The sequence below is a fragment of the Lissotriton helveticus genome, chromosome 7 (assembly GCF_964261635.1).
Source record: "Lissotriton helveticus chromosome 7, aLisHel1.1, whole genome shotgun sequence".
Classification (NCBI taxonomy): Eukaryota; Metazoa; Chordata; class Amphibia; order Caudata; family Salamandridae; genus Lissotriton; species Lissotriton helveticus.
In genome coordinates this window covers 1,021,809,136-1,021,828,257 of record NC_136068.1, presented here as the reverse complement: position 1 = coordinate 1,021,828,257, position 19,122 = coordinate 1,021,809,136, and the positions used below count along the sequence as shown (strand labels likewise).

General features: G+C 42.3%; 1 protein-coding gene across 7 annotated transcripts in view; it reads right to left on the bottom strand.

Moving 5' to 3' along the window:
• UBLCP1 (ubiquitin like domain containing CTD phosphatase 1) overlaps positions 1-18,391 on the bottom strand; it is a 165,739-nt gene extending 147,348 nt beyond the window's left edge. The window contains exons 1-2 of one of the 7 annotated variants that reach the window (XM_078653733.1): positions 17,705-17,796; positions 16,703-16,872 (exon numbers count right to left, since the gene is read on the bottom strand). The gene's annotated coding sequence lies outside the window, so the exon portion shown is untranslated. Of the gene's footprint in view, positions 1-5,398; positions 5,596-16,688; positions 16,873-17,547; positions 17,797-18,332 lie in introns of those variants that run through there. The other 6 variants (XM_078653734.1, XM_078653732.1, XM_078653735.1 and 3 more) reach the window with 6 other exon arrangements.
• Positions 18,392-19,122: the final 731 nt, after the last annotated feature.

Sequence of the window (19,122 nt, the reverse complement as noted above, 5' to 3'; positions counted from 1 at the left end):
CAGTAAGGTGTCACCGTTATTACTGTATGTCACCTAGCAAGTGGAATAACATTTTTGGTGCAGAAAGAATACAGAGGCCTGGATTCCAGGGAGGTCAATGCCTTAACATCCAACTTTTAGAAGGTGTCTGCTTAGCAATGCTATACCATCAAGCAAATTAAGGCGGGTGTTGCAACACTTCGACATCACTGATTTGTGTTACTTAAACGATATCCTCGAAAAAGGAGCCAATTCACACTTCAACACATGTACACACAAACTGAGGAAGTGAGCAAGCCAAGTTGAGGAATTAAAGGATTTTCACAGCAATGGTTAGTGGGCCTTATTCTCAAGGCTTGCAGTAAAAACAGACTGTGCCCAGACTACTGACTAGTGCCACTAAAGGCAAGCATCATTAATTCAAAAGGTCTGAGAATTCAAGCCATTGGAGAGCAAAAAGGGAGACAAATCTAGAACGGCGATAAAAGTGGGACAGTATTGACTGACCCAGCACAAACATTTGCTCTTATGGCAAGCCAGGGATTACACCAGGCCTGGATAGTTCCAGTCATTTGATTAGGCTTTGTAGCTATTAGGACTTTGAAAATGGCCAAAGAAAAAACAGAAATAAAAGCACTACAAAGTTGAAGACTGTACACCTGTCTTCCAGAATCACTGCCTAAATTTGCTCGTTGGGCAGGAGAAATCAAAAATGAAAGCTGCCCGATGCTTGTAGTCATTTAAGATGTGCCAGGATGGCATCTACTCCCTTGTCTGATGGACAACATCATTATAACAGGCGGACTTAAGTCAAGAGTCTTTTGCAAATATGTTTTATTCCCTGCCTTCTTGAGCACGTCAAAAACATTGAGACACTAATTTATTGACAGAGGTTGTTTTTCTTCATAGTACAGTAGCTTTTATTTCTGTTAAAAACCATTAAAAGCATATTTGACATCAGAGTTATTAAGGAACCAACTATAAAACAATAGATACTTACAAAGCACCCAAAGTATAACGTGAGAGCCGGAAAAATACCCACCTTGACCAGGTTTGTGGCCACCTCTTTGTCCATCACCGCCTTAACCTTAAGTGACTCTAGGGCTTATTCACAAGCTACTTGCGCCGCTTGTATGTCACTTTTTTCCCCATATTAGAAGTGACGCACCAGTGGTGCAAGTGGCTTGGCAAGAAGCCCCTCCATCTCCCCATTTTTGCAATAAACACCACAAAACCTCAATCAATCTGGCCCGTGGAACCCTTACCAATCAGACTACCCCTCCGAAAGGCCTGCAACACCTTGAAATGGACTATGTGTTTCTTACAACTGGAACTCAACATTGCTAGGTCATCCAGGTATACAACACAAAAGTTGATGTCTGTATATCAACTTCCCTAACATGCCAACGACATTTTTTAGCCAAACATCCTTTTAGCATGGAGAATGCCATATTTTCCATGGTGATGTGCAAAGGGCAATCTGGCAGCACTCAACGATAAAGGCAAAGTAACTTAGCAACACATAGTTTATGTCCAAGCTGATAGATAAATTGTCAGACTTTTCCACAGCTTTGAGACACAATAATGAAACATCAAATGGAGATTTGTAGATCTCTAAAATCACTAGCTTGGCCATGAACTTTGGATAAGCTGAAATACCTTAAGTTTGGTATACTAGCCACGTGTGCCTTAAAGCAGTCCCTGACCATGTGTGTGCCTTGCAATTTACAGAAAACATATGGATGTCAACATAGCACTAGGAAAACTAGTTTGGAAAACTGTCCTTTCCCCTTCCTGATGGAGATGCATGAAATTGGGATGGGGGGAGGGGGTGGAAGGGGATTGGGCAGATGAAAAACTTCTACCACAGCAATTCTTTTAGACTTCACAGCAGGTCTGAGAGAAAATGCATATGAACATCATAGAGGTCTGGGGAAACAAAAAGTGCTGTCAGAACCATGAAGAGTATATACAGTCCATGCTAGTAATCTTATCATAAGAGTCTTCGGTACCTCAAGACTAGACAGATTAGCCTTCATCTTGTGAAATAAATTGAAAACATATTTCCACTTACATATCCATCCAAGGTCAATTCAATGAAAGTAAAGCCTCTCCTTTACATTCCTGATTCCTAAGCGGCCCAGAAAGCTGCCTTGTAAGGTTTGGGTGGAACTGGGAACGACCAACCTCAGGATCTGAAAACTCACTATATAGCAGTCTATCACACCAGGTTATCATGAAGCATTCAGTTGTTTCACAATTTGAATGCACAGGGATCACGGACTCAGTCTTTTGACAACAGGACACACACTTTATGCGAATCACCACCAGCTACCATCTCTTGCAGATCTGCACACATACTGGCTAGAAGCCTTGCCATCCAACGCTTCAATGGAGGACAGGCATCTCACCTCTGGTGGCTGATCTGGTGACTCTGCTATGTTACACACTTTCTGGGGTTTTATAACACCTTTTGATTGGAGCTTGGTCTTTGGTGTCCTCTTTCCAAGACTCTAGATGGATAGTCAGTGACTTTGTCAACACAGCCTCCACCAACTTTCTGAAGTCATTCCATAACAGGAAATCAATATTTAGCTGGACCTTCAACATCATATCTGAACTACAAATGCACACTACCAATGGGAAACTCAAAAACATTGCCTCTTGAAGCTGCAGTGGAACCCTTAAGATGTTAATCGGGATCAGTGAACCATCAGCTGATCAAGGTAATATCGGCCCTTGAAACCCTATAGCAAGCAGGTATTTCCCTCCACCAAGTATCAGGACTGAACTCCGTGGTAGTTCGATTACATGGAAGCATAAAATGGGAGGAAAAACTTCAACTGAGCTCGGAATCTGATCATGAAGTCAGATGCTAGTAGGACCGCTGTAGGATAAATGCGTACTTATAGCAAGAACAAACAAATCTGGGAGGTAGGGGTGAAATACTAGGAATTTCCAAAAGGCCCCTTTATGATCAATGTTTGACCATGATCAAAGTACAATGCTGTACCCTCCTTCAGATGTACATTTCCTGGTTGAGGAGGTTCACAAATCATCTTATGCAAGAGGAAGCAAATTTGGTAAAAAAATGTTGTCACTAAGCCATTGGAATCAAGAACCCATTACAGGCAGAGCACCACCCAGGATTCTTAAACTGGACTCCTCTGCAAGGAGGGCCTCTAGATGCTGGACTGGAAGAATAAACATATGCCCTTGTGCATTGGTGGAGTCCAAGCTCCAAAGACATTTTTGAACCCTGAATCAAGGCAAAATACCAAGATGTTTTCAGTTGGCATCTTAATCCTCCGGTAACCAATGTTATTCACAAAGTGCAATCTAGGTATTACATTTTTCTGCTATGTCCAGGGTAATTCTGCCAGTCAGGAGACACAAGAAATCTGAAGCGGATCATTCTCGAGTAGACGACCCTAACGTAGTTCACAGTGCAGCACAAAGTATCTCATTTGTTAATCTCCACAGAACTAGTTCATCAAGGGCTTGGAGAATTTGAAGGTGAGATGGTCCATCCTGGGAGTTACTGGAAGTGTTTGCATTAGTTAGGGAATCATGAGCTTGATGAACCGGACAGTTCATGAACAGCTTGGAAGGCTTGATCTGCGGAGTCTGTGACGTAAGGGGAGGATGTAGTTACAGACCTGTAAATAACTGGAGGCTGGTAATTTCAGCAGGGCAGAGAAAAAGCTTTTAATAAAACACCATCTAGTTGCACACTTATCGAGGAGAATTAGATCGGGAAAGCCATGCACATGTAAATATTCACATTTATGTGAGGTCAGCAAGCTATTTAATCTTTACAGAGAAACAGCAGGGAGAGGAAACATCTCATTAAAAACACTTTAAAACAAATTAGTATTTTGTGTTGGATTTCTGATTTAATCACTAAAAAGGGATGTATTTAACATTTGTAGATCAAAGCGGTCCCATCCTGATCTGTTGCAACCGTGGTTTTGCAGATCAACTTAGCCTCAAGGTTGTGCATTGCCTAAATGGATATGAGACGATGACCCGAGAAGTCGGACAAAAGGGTGAGAGGCAACTGATTTTTAGGCATCGCCTAGCGACACAGTGCAAGTGCTGCTCGCTTGTGAAACTATTGTAGTCTGTTTTGCTTTGGAAGCGGGGTGGAAGCTCCAACCATGCTTTTAATTGGCACGTGTCAAAAATGCTCTTTTGATTGGAAGGGAGGCATATTTGTTCCCTCCCTGTCTCCTGTTTGCCGTGCCTGCCCAGACAGGAGATGTGCACGCACACGGCGTCTTTTGCACACGGCATCTCTTTTGTTCTCGGCAGACTCGACAGTGCTTCGTTAACTCTGTGTTATATATATATATATATATATATATATATATATATATATCGGTTTCACTTTTGCATTTCACTGCATCTCGCCAGTGACGTTTTTAAATATGTAACACATGCCTTGCAGCGCTTCGTTTACTTCTTTCTTTATTGTGTGGGAGGTAAGCTCTAAACCTTAGCTACAAAGCAACATGTTGTAATATATTTTTGTCCGCCACACCTTTTGTTAAATTGTTCTCCGTTCGCTGTCTGCAATCTGCTTGCTTTTATATTGATCTGGCTGTCTTTTAACACATGGCGGAGGTTTATTTTTCCTTTGTGTAATAACTTTTAAAAAATGTTATTGCTGTTGATTTTGGCCTCGCTGGTTTCCCACTTTTAATTCCCCTTTGCTTTATAAGCCCTCCCCACACCCTCTGAGCATACACCGTCCCTGCAGCAGTCTTATTTTGGCAGTCATCATCTGGCCCAGAAGGTCTGAAATACATGCTGTCTACACATTTGTGATACAGAGTGAATTGTATCAGTGACTTCTTGTTTGCACTGCATTGCACATAAAAGGCACAACAAATACAGTTATGGCAAGCTTGTACAACGTACCTTCTCAGAAGCGTTTTAGTACCGTGTCAGCAAGTCTGAATGTTTCCGTTTTTAATTCGTAAAACAGTCACACTTTGGGATACAACTTGTGTATTCATGCCCATGTATAGCTTTTTAAAGCCGGTTTTACAGCAAAACATTTCTATTTTGCGCACGTCACAGAATCGAGCAACTAAATACACAAGCAGTCATGTCCACGCCCCACTCTGCCTTCTTTTTAGTGATCGGAGGTGCAATTATGCCCACCAGGCAGAAACCAGATTGGTTATCAGCCTTGAAGTGGGGATTTTGAAATCAGATTTGCGGTTTCTCAAAAGCGACATAGAGCGATGTGTTAACTACCCATTCATTTTATACTTATATAGAACACCGTACAAGTTAAATAACAAGTCATAACCTACAAGTTGTTTCACCCTCTGACCTCAAAAGCACACGCTGTGGTTAGTCAACTGTCTAATACTTCTTTCAAGCAACAAAAGCCAAATTTTTTACTTACTATTTCAGTCCAACAAAGGCCGGTCTTTCTCCCCAGTAACATTATAGGCATGCAGCAGGGTTCTTTTACAATTTCCAGCTCGTTTTCACATCAGTGCTCCTGTGGGAATTTGATTATCGTTTGCCTTTCTCTAGAACACTTTCTCATTTGTTAAAGTTAGAGGTGTTGATGTTAAACATACCAATGGCAATGCTGCTCTGCAAATACAATGATTCCACAGCAAATAAAAACACAAAAGTAAAAAAACATTGTCAATTTAAAAGCCAACAGCTCTTACTTTTACAAATGCAAGACCTATTGCATTGTAAATGCTTGTTTATTTCAGGAAGCACTTTTCCCTGGGGTCCCACCGGTGCCTCTCCCACACACCCTTTGCCTAACTGGATAAGATGAATCATGGAGGAACCAGGGATTGATACCCTTAGCTTAGAGCTGCACTGGACTAGTAACTTTGGCATAGGGCCGCATTCCACCAGAAGAGCTATGGCCTCAATTATCAGTTTGGATGCAGCGTGTCTGCGATCTGTACCAGGGATTCAATTTTTAGGTCTTGCCTACAAGACAGTGCATTTGAGGTCTGTTGTGAGATGTATAGCTAGCTTACACTGGGCTTAGAGCCCACCCACGGCTTACCTTTGGTTGGCTTCATTGCCACTCATTTACTTGCTTCTTATCATTAGCGTGTGAGAGCTTTCCTTCCTCTTCTTGTTTATCCCTCCCCAAGGGCGAATTACTGTGTTCTTACACTGCTCATTCTTTTAGACGCTACTTTTTTCTTTTTAAGCACACGACAAGAGCACAAGTGTTTTCCAGTTGTTTCCCTAGTGTGATTTTCTTCCCCTCTCCGCGCCGCTCTGTCTTGTCTGTGTGGTTTTCCCATACTCCCCTATGTGATGGGCTTACCCTTGGGTGCTCCTCTCCCAGTGTTGCTTTCCTGCACTTCTCCCAGTACAGCCTGGTTAAAAAGTCGTTAGCAAAGCCAAAAGTTCTCAAAGGAAAGAGATATTGGCATTGCCAATGCTTAAGATATTTTACTTCAAGCATGTGGCTTCAATGTTGATAAGCAGACTTTTGAAAGCATAAAATGCTCCTCCAGTCCTGATGTAGAATACAGATTTTTCTAGCAGCTGAGACGCAAAGTATTCATTCTATTAAGGACATGGAGAAAACCATTAACCCACTGAGGTAGAAGTACTGTTTATTCATCATCGTTTGTGGAATGTTGGTTATTGGTGCTCTTTAATGCCATTTTACATGATGCTTAATGCTAGCGATATAAGAGAAAAAGAGCTTGACCTTGCATGGCACCCATTGTTACCATAACTTCACCTCCTCATCATTAGTTGTGAAGTATGACCACAGAAGTCCACACCCCCTCCTGCCCCCATGCCGAGTCTAACAGACAACTGGGCTTCTAACAAGGGTGATCATTAGGGAAGTTCAATCTCTTCTAAGCTGGTTCCAGGCTACAGCTGCAGTCACACTTGGAGGAAAGAACTGCTCCCCCGCCCAGGAACTCTGTGAGAACCTAGCTAGATTATTTCAGGACAAAATCAAAACGATCATTGATGATTTGGGGGTGGAGCAGCAACAAACCGGAATCGACCCTTTAGCATTGGATGATTGTGGCAGTCCGCTGAAGCAGGTCCCGATGAATCTCGGGCAGTCCCTGAACAGGGGGGAGATAAGTCCCTTTTGGAATTCGCGCAGTTGACTGCAGATGAGTTCAGGGGAGTGGCCCTTGGCATTACATCCGAGTCTCTGCTTGATCCGATTCCACTAAAAATCTGGAAGGAGTTCGAGGCTGAGCTCTTTCCCACGCTTCGGCTGGTTTGTAACCAGTCGCTCACCACTGGAGTGGTTCCACCTCAGTGGAAACAAGCGGTGGTGACCCAATTATTAAAAAAGCCCACCCTTGATCACGAGTGCTTGAAGAACTTCAGGCCCCTCTCGCTTCTACCTTATCCAGCTAAAATTGTAGAGCGGGTAGTGGCAGGCACTCTTTCTAGACACCTAGAACAGCATAAACTCCTGGAGGAAGTCCAGTTTGGCTTTCGGCCAGCCCATGGCACCGTGACGGCCTTGGTGACCGTGTTGGATGAGCTTCGCTGGCAGGCAGACAGGGATCAGGCAGGTGTTTTGATCCTGCTTGACCGGTCTGCCGCCTTCGACACGGGATTCTGCTGGACAGGCTGAGAGAGGTGAGGGTTGCAGGTAGTGCCTTTGGGTGGTTTGAGTCCTTTCTTCAGGACAGAACAAGCTGTGTCCCTCCCTCCCTTCCAATCCGCCTTTTCTACCATCTCGCATGGCGTTCCTCAAGGCTCGGCAGTTAGCCCGATATTATTCAACATCTATATGAACCCTTTAGTCACGGTCATCAAACAAAACAATATTGAAATTGTTAACTATGCTGATGACACACAGTTGATTCTCTCCTTGGAGGGAGATTACTCAACCTCTTTGGAAGTATTCCACAACTGCCTGCGAGATACGGCGGGTTGGCTGAAGGCTAATTCCCTGCAATTTAATACAGGAAAAACTGAGGTGCTATACTGCCCAAGGCCTAGGGTGCAATCTCTTTTACCCTGCAACTTCTGGAACGCAGATTTTTCGCCATCGGTGCAGCCAGTGAAGGTATTGCGGAACCTGGGTGTCATGTTTAACAGCGATCTTACTCTGGAGGCGCAGGTTTCGAAGATAGTAGCTGGCTGTCTGGCCATTATTAGACTCTTGAGGAAAATCCTTCCACTGTTACGGCCTTGCGTTGCACCGTGCTCAGTAGGTTAGACTACTGTAATTTTCTGTTGTTGGAGTCTCCAAATTATCTTATGGATAGACTCCAGAGAATTCAGTCTGCGGCGGCAAAATTAGCCCTGGCGTGGCCAACAAGATCTTCCTCTTCAAGGGCTCTGGCTCAGCTGTATTGGCTCCCGGTGAGACAGAGGGTTAAATTCAAGTCTCTCGGTTTGGTTAAAGCCCTCCATGGGTTGGGCCCTGTTTGTTTACAAAGGAAGTTCATGTGGCATGCGCCGGCCCGTAACCTACGATCCTCCTCTGCTAGGTTGGTGACAATACCTAGGTTCAAGAAATCCAAAGCAGGAGGAAGATTGTTCGGTGTGGCCGCGGCGAAACTGTGGAATGCTCTTCCGGCTGAGCTTAGACACACCTCCGACCTCCTTTTATTCAGGAGTTTAAAAACATGGCTTTTCCCGAATCCTTAGCTCACCATCAGTTCGGCCTCCCTTCGATATGAGTCTGCCAGCGCCAGGATGCCTTTTTTAGGTGATAGTGCGCTTTAGAAGTTAAATAAATAAATAAATAACTGCTACCAGACATAAGCCACAAATGAAGAGCAGAAACTGGAAATACATAGCAGCTTTGAATGGTAATAGCTTAAAATCCTTAGATAATTGAGAAAATTAGAATCATGAACTTTGTGTTAAATGAAGGGACAAAGTGTATGATGAAAAACAAACCAAAAGAATGCTACAGATTTATCAAATTAAAGTTAGGTAACGATCTTCAAGGAACTGGAATCAAGGTTTCCCATTAGAAATACATTACAATATTGTAGCGCCCAGGCTATTGCTGAGCCTCCAGCTTAACACTCTTTGGATACAATTGAGATTGCACAGTTGAGAGAAATCAGTCTTCCTAGAGAATACATACTCCTTTACTAAATTAGGTGGGGGGGTGTCATCATATTCTAGGTTTACTGTAGGAAATGACCTAGCAATACTGGATATGACACAAGTGGGGCTCCAAAGAAAATTAAGGGAATTTAGTTAGTATTGCAAGGCAAATCCATCGATAATCAATATGGGGAAAAAAACAAAGTTCTGGCTTCGGAACAAAAATGTAAACCCTATATACATGATTAATCCGCAGTGAGGTGTTCGAAGGTTACAACTGTAGATACCTTGGCATGACTTTTGATAAAAATGCATTTAGAAGTCTTAAAACTCTGCGTGCTGATTCCACTAGGAGGGTTAAAGAAAGTTAAAAGGGAATTTTGGTAGATTCTCATCAATTAACCGGTTTTAACAGCCTACAATGTGATGGTCTCTCCTCAAATGCTATATAGGGCAAAGTTACTGTGCTTACGAACAAAACTAGTCTACGATAAGGCAGAAGGGTGCTGCCTAGAAAATCTTCAGCGTTTCCCCGGCTGCTTAATGGTACAAGCCATTAGACTGGAAGTCAACTAGAAATCATGGGATTAAATAGCATAGAACAGAGGTCTTCAAAGTGTGGGGCGCGCCCCCCTGGGGGTCCGTGGCGGCAGTCCCAGGGGGGGCGCAAATGCCTCATTAAGTACTTAAGAATGAAGATGGCCTGGAAGAGCAACTTTGTTTATTTTGCGCGTTTCCAGACCTTCTTCATTTACATGACTATTGAAGTGTCAAGAAAAGTAAGGCAGCTGTGATCCTGAATCTTGGGGTCCCGAAGGAAACAGCTAGGCTAAAAGCAACTAACTATTTTGTAAGTATTTTATTGTATTTACATGTTCAGCAGCTGCATTTAAAATAATGCTCACGCCAACAAGTGAGAAACGAGGTGTTAATTAAATTGATGGGACCCGCACATCTTCATATTATGAAACGTGTTTATTTTGATCCCCGAAGATATCTGTATGAGAACAGGGTCAAAAACCTGAATCCGGTATGGTGCAGTGCATAATAGCGACGTGTATTTATAATGTTTTAAGGTCCCAGCATGTAACAGAAAGCAATGTGAATATGTAGGGCATTATTCTACAATTATTTTAAACACTGTTTAAGATAGGCTGCCACACAATCATTTTGTGTATGTCATCAGGGCCAATTAAATTATGTGGCAGTGGAGCACCATAAACAAATTATGCAGTATAATGCGGCACATTTTTACTAGTATTACATAATTATTTTTACCTTTTTTAATTTTTTTACTTGTTATTACTGTCTGGGCAAAGATTTCACCTCATTAATACCAATGTAACAGCAATTACCGAAATAAGCCACTGAAAGTTGTCCAGTCACCCTTTGAAGAGGGCTTCCAATGCGTGCAAACACGTCACCTTGTTCTTAGTAACTTTTGATCCATTTGAGCTTCAAACAAATATTTTAAAATCTGCATGTAATACTGCAGGTGGTGGATTATGTGGCAAATCCGCAAACCCATAAATATGCGACAAATGTCACAGCTGCAGAATCGCATAATTCCAGCGCCCCTGTATAAGATTAAACAAGTGCTTTCAAAAAATACATATTAGTAATAACTAACTGGACTGTACCTTTAGCAGGAATCATTTTTATAAGTCCATTAAAACTACACTTTTCAAAACTCAACATCCTTACATTGCCTCTAAAAAAGATTTCTTTTTTGTCATCATGATACTTCAAGGTATTTCATAAATTAAATCACATTAGACCACCTCCTTGAAATCTCACGCAGAGGTACCTCCAGGTCCCCATTAACACATCTGGGATAGTAGTTTTTAACAAAGGTTATGGGAAGTCTTTGCAAAATTAAAAACATATAGGCACCTTAGTCCTCGTACCCCTGCCAACTTTGGCCTCTGTTCACATGCAGATGTCCTTGCAGGTGAGTTGAGAGGGTACAAGGGAAGAGCCAAAAGGGGTAATATTCAGAGGTACTAGAAAAATGGGGTAGTGAAGGGTCAAAAAGGGCAGTTTAAACGACCAAGGCGACTTAGGCCCCTAGCTACTATCAAAACACAAAAAAAGTGGCCTGGTCAAAGATAGTTGTGAGTATGCCGTGTTGAGTCAGAGACCCATTAACAACACTGTAGTGATGGCACTGGGCTAGAAAAAGTTCCCATCAGCCCACCCATCTGGTGGAGTATCGTCACGTGGGAGATGTATCATGAATCCAATACTTAACCAAGGCACCTAAAGTTGATGCAAAGATGGATTCTGTTGATGTAATCTTAGACCACAGTGCTTCACTGGTGATGCCAATGGAGTGCAGTGCGCGTGATGAGTGAAAATGAAACTAATTTAGACTCAAAGGACCAAAAATTAGTTTAATAAGTATGGTACTAAGGTCAAATCTAAAAACAGAGCCCAGTAGTTTTGAAAAAATAGCTACATCAGGGCACAGTGTGGTGTGGTCGACATGTTTCAGCTAGATGGACATAATGGTCCTAGCTTTCTTCAGGACCTAGTGAATACTGCGACTGCAAATTAAAGTAAAATAAATTTACACTCCACCCCCTCTCGGATGTTGGTGTAGAGGTACCGACGGACAGAGCGGGGCCTCCCTATTCCCGAGTGGGTGACCGGGCGAGGTGAGGCACACTCCCACATAAAGTTGGGAAACACGGTATGATTGGATCACCACCAGTGTACATCTGGGCTCAGAGTAACTGGTAGGACTTATCCATTATTTACAGTGCACAAATTCACCGTTATTGTAAATTTATTTTACTTTAATTTGCAGTCGCAGTATTCACTAGGTCCTGAAGAAAGCTAGGACCATTATTGGTCCTTTGAGTCTATTTTAGTTTCACTTTCACTCATCACGCGCACTGCACTCCATTGGCATCACCAGTGAAGCACTGTGGTCTAAGATTACATCAACAGAATCCATCTTTGCATCAACTTTAGGTGCCTTGGTTAAGTATTGGATTCATGATACATCTCCTACGTGACGATACTCCACCAGATGGGTGGGCTGATGGGAACTTTTTCTAGCCCAGTGCCATCACTACAGTGTTGTTAACATGTAATATTCAGAGGCCCTATCGCCTGAACATCTGTGGTTTCTGGGTAATGGCCGAGGAGAAAGAGGAAAGGAGTGAAATCCATGGATAGCATCAAAAGAGATGGCCAAGCGGAGGACACGCTATGTGGAACTGAATTTTTTCATTTATGAATGAGACATCTTCCCCCATCCTCAGAGAGATGCCTGAAGGTGTTCAGAAATGCAGGTTCATATTTCTTTTTTTGGCCACCGCTACCATTAGTACAGCAGCTGCATTGGCACTGGGACAAACGTGCGAGGGGCCAATGCACACCAATAAGAGCATGGCGCTAGCACAAAGGGTGGGGAGCCATTTTGCTTATTAGCGTTATGGTCCAGATTACAAGCTATGGGGGGAGAATGTGTATATTTTCCCCCTTTTTTCAAAACAAAGGGGCAGACAGTCTGCTTTGGGTTTCAGGCCTGGAAATAACGGCCAGTGGAATGGGCAGAAGAGTAGGTATCATTGGTGCTGCAGTGGTACTAGGACCCAGCGGTGTGAGGGCCCAACTAAACCCCAATCATTGCTGCTTTACTCATTCCTTTCTTGCATTAGGGCTCAGTCCAACCTTGCTGTGCCAGTGTTGTTTCCTCCATCAGACCAATGGCCCAAGAGAGAGAATAATTGGAGCAGTGGACACTCCTTAGCTTTAGGCTTCAGGGAGATGGCAGATAGGAGGATGGGAGGAGGACTTTAACACGGGGTAGAGAAGACTTACTGCTTCGCAAGTCAGTAGGTCTCATTAGTAAAGCAAGTAAAGTGGCACAGGGGCCCAGGAATGTGAAGGACCCACTGCATCACAATTAAGACGGTCTTATACTTTACAAGACATGAAGAGAGCATTAGGGACGAGGTGGTAGACACATGGACGCTCGTTTTTTCTGTAAGGGACAGAGAATCTGTTACAAGAATGGAGTGTAGGGCAGATGTGGTGGGTAAGGGGTGAAAGAGACAGAGGGAATCACCTATTATTCATGGCTACAGCGACCATTAGTACAAAAGACGAAAATGCATTGGGACCCAAGAGCATGAGGACCTCAATTAATGGGAGCAGTGTTTTTGTGTAGTTCAGTTTGTATGGGTTTGCTCTTTTATAATTCTAACATTTAGTGTGAAGTATGAGCTACTCAAAAAGTGCCCCTGATATTATCCCTTAAGCCCCACTCCTTGCACTCAGCCCTAACCCTCACAATTACCCAAGACTTTCCATAACGTTTTGGAGGGGGGCCCCGACTTCAAAATATTTTGGGTAAGGGGGCTCAGAGCAAAAAAGTTTGAAGACCTCTGGCATAGAACCTCACTATTCGCTGCTCGTTCAAACAACTCAATTCTCTAATTTTAAAGGTATCATGATATTGCTTTCATGAAACATAAAACAATTGTTAGAAATGTAAAGCGGGCAAGTGCACAAAAAGACCATCTAGTTCAGATTACGAAAGATATTCAGGCCTCGAAAAATCTACTTGCCATGCTCTATGCCCAATCAGATTTTTTCAGTGCAACCTATTTTTACAGCCTACTAGCCAATTCTGCTGGGAGCGCAAGCTGGCAAAGAGAAGATGTTCTGTTCATCCAGAAAGTGAATGAGCATTAAGCATGCCTTTAAATCTTGTTTTTATCTTGTCAATTTTGATGTGCATTCAAAGACAGGCCAAATGCCCACTTATGTCTAACAAATTGCTGCTTCTTTTAGCCTGGAGACTAGTGTTCATGTTGCTTTCCCCAATTGCAGTTAGAGGATTTTGTAAAGTGAACTGTCTGACAATCATGCTGCTGTAAAGCGTGTGCAAAATTAAAGACTGTACAAAATCGCACAAATACCTAGGTGTCCATTTGGATTCTAGACGCAACCTTTTAAAACAGCGTTGAGAGATCACAGTCAAAGCCACGACCCTAGCGGTGACACTAGGCAAGCTCTCTAAAAAACTCTCAGGTCCAACTCTAATGCCTCTTTTAGAAGTAATGAGAGCAAATATTGGCCCCACCTTATCATACGGCATGGAGACATTCAGGGGTAAATTGAACACCGCTTTGAATAGGCACATGACTAAAATTTATAAAAAGGTTCTCCAGTTACCAAAGTCCGCATCTGCTGCACAGATAAGACTAGAGCTGGGGCTACTAAACTACGATGCCTCAGACATCGGGGTATACCTGAACCTCTGCCACAAAGTTAGGCAGGCGGACCCTGGCACACTAGAATTCTTAGTCTGGCTAGAAATCTCCCAGAAAAACTCAGTTGGAACGTTTGGTCGCCTCTTCAAGGACGCAATTCAGCAAATCTCAGCGAGTGAATTATGGGCCCTTAACCTCAGTCAGACAGCTTTTAAAATGACGATTAAAAATGTGTGAGAATGAAATCTCTTATCATGGACAAAGCACAATTTTCAAAACGCAGCCACGCTTGGGCTCTTTTAAACTCATACAGCCGGTTAGTCCCTGCCGCCTATTTGGCCTGCACATACACACTGTATCTTAAACGTAGTTTTACAGCTATCAGAATGGGTGATTGGCGATTTCTGCAAGATCTACCCTCATGGCGACGTACGGCAGAGGACGTAACTTGCAGAGGATGTGGCAAAGCAGCAGAAACTCTGATGCATGTGGTCTGCCTTTGCCCAGCCTTTAACTCCGAACGTAGGTCCAAACTTAAAGTTGAATGGAACAATGAGGGTGTCCGATCCTGTAGGCAAGCGATTATGGTGGCTTTGAACCCCGAAAACACAGTTTTAAATATAAAACTCACAAAATTCATTCAGCTGGCATACCGCAAACTTAACCAAACTGGGTCCTGCTAACGCACCCCCACCCCTATACTTTTTAACCTTGCGGTTCCCCACAACAGTTTTAATTTTGAGGGGGGACAAAACGAAATCCTAACATAGAGATTTAGGACTGTTGGCGGTTTTGCACATGTACGGCATCATGGACAACGGGTACTTTACAAAAAGGTTGATGGGAAAAGTATCTTGCACAATACGTTTTAACCTACTCTTTTTCTCATCATTATCGCCCTGTGTTTTTATTTTTATTTTAAACTGTCATGGACTAAGGAGGTCCAAGAGCGGATAACCTCTTTTTTTTATTACTGCTGGCTAATTAACTGTTACATGTTTTCTTCTTGTTTTTTAACAGTAGCTACACAATGTGAACTTTGTAACTTCTTTTAAAGATATATGTTTATATCTAAATAAAGACACTTTTTGATTGATTGATAAGGACTGCAGATAGAAAAATAACTAACAGTCAACATTTAAATAGCTTGTAAATGAACAGTACAAATATTTCAAATTATATAAGCAAAGAAAGCATATTTTGTCATTTCGAAGAGTGAAGGAATTTTTTTAATAGGATAAAAACAAATCAAACATGTAACTTTGAGATGTGCAAATAATATTCACTGAACCACAATTTCCACACAATTTTGTTTGTACGCTGCATAGTTTTCTCAGTAAAAATACCTGTCAGTGGGAAAGTTTGTGGCCATTTCAATGAAAATGTACAGTCTGTAAATGGCAGTGCTACCACATCCTGCTTTAGCAATTTATTAGAAGTGAGTTTTTAAACATGAACTGAGAAACAACTTGCCCAGCGCTGATCACAAAGCTATCAATGAACTAAGAGGCAAGTCATGGTAGATGTGCACGCTATATGTGGGCTGGATTCTAATTATACATAGAGTAAATGTTTGGTCTAAAGAGTTTTTTATACAGCAGACATACAGAACTCACACATTTGAAGGTGCTCTTGTATGTGATAATCAAGAAAATGGTGACTCGGTGAAGTAAAATATTTGACTAGAAGCACACAGTTTATGGGACAAGAGCATTACAGTTAGGTCGAGTAGATTATTCAAGTCACTAGGCCTGCAGTTCTGGTAAAAATGTTAAGAGTTTTCAAGTCCAGATTTTAAACTGAAGAACTTTAATAAAGAGGATCTGCTACTTCCACCTAAAGAGTAGTTAAGTAGCAGAGCCCTAGTGGAGTCCAGGGTCAAGAATTTTTATTAGACCAAGAAGATTTACAGTGTGCATTTGAGAGCCTATTGGCAAGATGTAACAGTGTACCCATATCTCGTTGAATACCCAATCCAGCAAAGTGGAATGTTTATTAAAATGTAGGGCTTGATTAAATTCTCTTTATGCCAGAGGTACTTATTTGAAAGAATACCTAGATAAGGATGGGACTTGGAACTGCAGCCTCAGAGTACGAAGTTCCCCTGTACATATCTTGTGATTGTTTATATTTTTTCGAACTAAGCCATCGGCTACTAAAACCAGTACTATTGAAATATTGGATAAAAGGTCAACAGGAGAAAATACATTTTTTTTTGCTCTGCAATTTTTAGATGTGACGTGCAGGGTATTAATGGTTTTAACTAATGTGAAAGTTTTTAACTGATTTGAATGGAAATATGGCTTTTAACTTTGTGTGTGTAATTATATATAGGAGTTAATGTTTTAAATACAAAGGCCTAAATACACGTTTTTACTACTTAAAAGTCAAACAAAGAAGTGTTGAACATTTTCTGATTAAATTAATTACATTTTGATAAGTACCCATTTCGTTTTTCCTCCCCTTGTCTGGTTATAAGTTGATGTTTGCTATCATGCATGCATACTGAATCTCATGAATGACGATGTGTCCTTCCATGCTCAGCACTTTAACACGGTGTACATGCTTTAGCATCCTCGCTATTTGTCGATTTCCCACTGGTTCCTAGTTTGACCTATTTATAGAGGAACAACCATGTGAGTTATACAAATATTGGTCATTACTTCATTACACTACCATATTTCTGGGACACTGTAGCAACAAAAGACATGATGTGCATGACCTGGCTCCGTTGCAAATAAAGACGGACTTACTTCAGTAGACAGAATGTAACTATCCTTGGACTCTACGGCGTTATTTCCTCTAACTAGTAGAAGTTCAGATATACGCATATTTGGTTTACTTTTCAACACATGTGCACATTCCAAATTGCTCCTGCTTCACCTTATAGCATATTGTCAGACCCACTGTGCAGACAGGCCATCGTACCACGTCTGTTATGTTACGTTACGGTATGTAATGTTGGATATATCTTGTACCCGATGTTAACGTGTACAAATGACAAAGTAACTTAGTAATACGATCACAAAACGGACGGTGGGAAAAAAGCGTTAATAAAAGGATAAAACTCTGAATCGCATCTGCATTATTTTCTTTCAGAAACGTGTATGATTAATAGCGTTGATCCTTTTATGTCAAGGTGTGTTCAATGTGAAATGTTCTAGCTAATAACAGAATGGAAACCGGAACGGGGGGTGGATTGCGGACATCTCACACGTTGCTATTTGAGATCCCAGCTCTATCAGTACCCTACCCACTTTCACTGCATTATAAGTCTGTCTCCGTTCACCTTTCTTAGAGCATACTGCCTTATGAAACACCCCTCTCGACAACTCAGTTCCTTCCGGGGCCCTTATATTCACGTTAACCACCGCTCACCTACTCCTGTCACCTAAATGGAAGCCCCTACTGCTAACACTCCATCCCAACTGAAGCCCACCACGCACCGGACACCGTGTCCATAGAGTTTCCAAAGCCAAACCTGCCGCAGCAACAACCGTCTGTTGCTGTACGTCACGTCCGCTGAAGGAAACCGCAAAATAGATGACGGACATATGTAGGCTTCATAGGCATCGAGGAAAGACATTTTTTGCGCCGACTTCTACTTTGGTGAAAAGAACACGATTAACCGAGAAGAGTTCTTATAAATAAGATAGTGCTGTTGATTTACTCCTCAAATGTGCCCACACTAGTTGCATTGATTTTTGACAAAGCAGCATTAGAATCCCTCACACTATCGTGCAGCAAAACAATACGTAGGGTAAAATACGTTCTGTACAAAATGTTTTGAACGTTTCCATTTCATCAATTGTGCTTATATTTTAATATATGTACTGCATTGGTGGTCATATTCGTACTGGTTCTGATATGGGTAAGCTAGTAAATTCTGAGCTACGGTACTCTCTAAGAACCAAAGCAAGAAGCGGAGTCATCAAAAGACGGGACTTTTAGCATTAACATTTAACATATGTCGGTGAAGATGGGGAGCTTAATAAAAGGGTATATTACTATCCATATAATGGAACAGCGCTCGATGTGCCCTAGTGTTCGCTCCATTCCCAGGCAGCAACTTACTCGAATTCAGAACTGCACCACGCAAAGCTTAGATTCTATGGCAGGACGGAGGCTCCGATTATGCTTTCTCTATTTCTTTACTGAGGAAAAACAGCAGCCAATCAGTAAACAGTAAAGAAAAAACTACAATACCAATGAGTACTTAGACAGTATATATAGGGTCACAGAGGTCATAACGTCCTCTTTCTTTGCTGTTAAGTGCATTTACTACTTCACTACTTTTACTTGCTATTGCTATTGACTGTACTGCTTTGTGGTGTAGTTGCTAACGCTTTGTGCGCTTATTTAGCATTCTCGCGCTTGCTCTGTACCTTCTTGGTAGCGCGTGCGGTGTGTCGCTTTCCGCCGTCTTCCGTGGCTGTGTTGGTTCGGTTTCGGCCGCTGTAGTGTGCGAGCGTGTTTCGCCTCTCTTTTTGCACGCGCAGTGTCGCGTCTTTCCTTAGTGGAGCGGGAGTTTATTTCTGGGGCTGGAAAGACGCGCGTGTGTCGCGCGTCCTTCCTATCGGCCGGCTGCTGTTCCCGCAGGCGCGTCAGCGTTTGTTTTGGTTTTGGACACGGCGCGTTTCTGTAGCGCTCGTCAGTCCTGAGGTATTCCAACCATTACGAGTTCGTGAAACAACGTGCCCTATTCCCCGCCTGCCGCTTGAGCCCCATTACGCCCCTAATTGCTATGTTTGGCTCTATTTAAATACAGGGGTTGTAAAATTTCTGCATAGGCTCTGCCTAGAGTGGTTGTCTTGTTTTAATGCAAGCACTCCCTCCACTTTCTAAATTGTACCTTGCTTGTCAA